Below are 1801 nucleotides of genomic sequence, written 5' to 3' on the forward strand. Positions count from 1 at the left end.
ACAAAATAATTAACTAAATATTCATTAATTAATACAAATATAAGTAAATAATTGAATAAATACATAAAGAGATTGAGGAGTCCCAAATAAAGTATGTTAAGAGAATAGGGAAATTAAAAAATCACCATTTAAGCAAAACAGTGAAAATTGTTTATGAATGCTAAAATCTGTTGCTAAAATTAGTTGCTGAAATCCAAAGTATCTGTCCCAAGATATTTATTAATTAATTTGTGGTTTTAGCTTATATCTACAGTCTCTTAATACTGCTCCCTTTGAGCAGTGAATCTTAATTCCTTGTCATTTAACATCAATAGTACTTGGTAAATAACTTCTAACGAACAGAGCATGGAATAAGAAAATAGAATCTTTAAAGAGAAAATATTCATCAGACATTACTTTAGACATCTAGACAAAGTAAATATCATCAGTAATAAGTCATGTTGATATCCCTATCCCATGCATGATGCGATGAAGAGGGCACACCAGTTTTGTGGTATTTTTCCCCCCAAAAATTTTGACCTCAATCTCATTATTAGCATGCTTATAGTAACCATAACTTATCATAAAGGAGCTTAACTTAGGAAAAAAACAAAGAAAGACTACCAAACTTCACAGATTGGAGGAGGCTAAGAACATTAAAAGCCTAAATGCAACTTGATATCCTGGGTTAGATCCAGAACAGAAAAGGAACCTTAGTGGAAAAAATAGTGGCATTCCAGTAAAGTGTCTAGTTTAGTCAGTAATATTGAATCAGTGTTAACTTGCTTGCTTCGATAAATTAACTTTGTTATAGAAGAACTTTCTGTACTAGCTTTTAACTCTTGTGTAAATCTAAAATCTTTTCAAAATTAAACTACTGAAAGAAAAAGTCAACCACTCCTAGTCAACACAGTACTGAAAGTCCTAGCCAGAGAAAACAAATAAATGAATAAAAATTATCCAAATTGAAAAAGAAGACATCAAACTATCTCTCTTTGGTAATAATATGATTGCATATCTAGAAAATCCTAATGACTCCTCCAAATGACTCCTGGACTTGATAAATGAATTCAGTAAAGTCTCAAGTTACAAAGTACAAATCAGTAACACTGTCATAAACCAATAACAAACAAGTTGAGAATCAAATCAAGAACTTAATAACATTTATAATACCTGCCAAAAAATTAAAACACGTAAGTGTATATTTAACCACAGAGGTAAAAAGATCACAACAAAGAAAACTACAAAACTCTGATGAAACAAATTGTAGAGAACACAAACAAATAAAAAAAATTCTATGCTCATGGGATTGGAGGAATCAATATTGTTAAAATAACCATACTACTCAAAGTAATTTGCAGATTTAACACAATCCCTATCAAATGACCAATATTATAATCAAATGATTAGAATAATGCAATCCTAAAATTTATATCAAACAAAAAAAGAGCCAGCATAGTTAAAGCAATCCCAGGCCAGTCGCTGTGGCTCAGCCTGTAATCCCAGCACTTTGGGAGGCCGAGGTAAGAGGGTTACCTGAGCCCGGGAGTTCGAGACCAGCTTGGGCAGCTTGGTGAGACTCGTCTCTGAAATAAATCAAAAATAAGTCGGGCGTGGTAGCACACGCCTGTAGTTCTAGCTACTTGGAAGCCTGAGGTAGAAGGATTGCCTAAGCCCAGCAGTTCAAGACTGTGGAGGCTGTGAGTGAGACACCAACTCAAAAAGAAAAGAAAACAGCAATCCTAAACAAAAAGAACAAAGTTGTCACACCACCCAACTTCAAACTATCCTACAAAACTATAGTAACCCAAACAGCATGGTA

This window comes from Carlito syrichta, unplaced genomic scaffold, assembly GCF_000164805.1.
Source record: "Carlito syrichta isolate Samal-C Ts95f unplaced genomic scaffold, Tarsius_syrichta-2.0.1 Scaffold298741, whole genome shotgun sequence".
NCBI classification, from domain to species: Eukaryota; Metazoa; Chordata; class Mammalia; order Primates; family Tarsiidae; genus Carlito; species Carlito syrichta.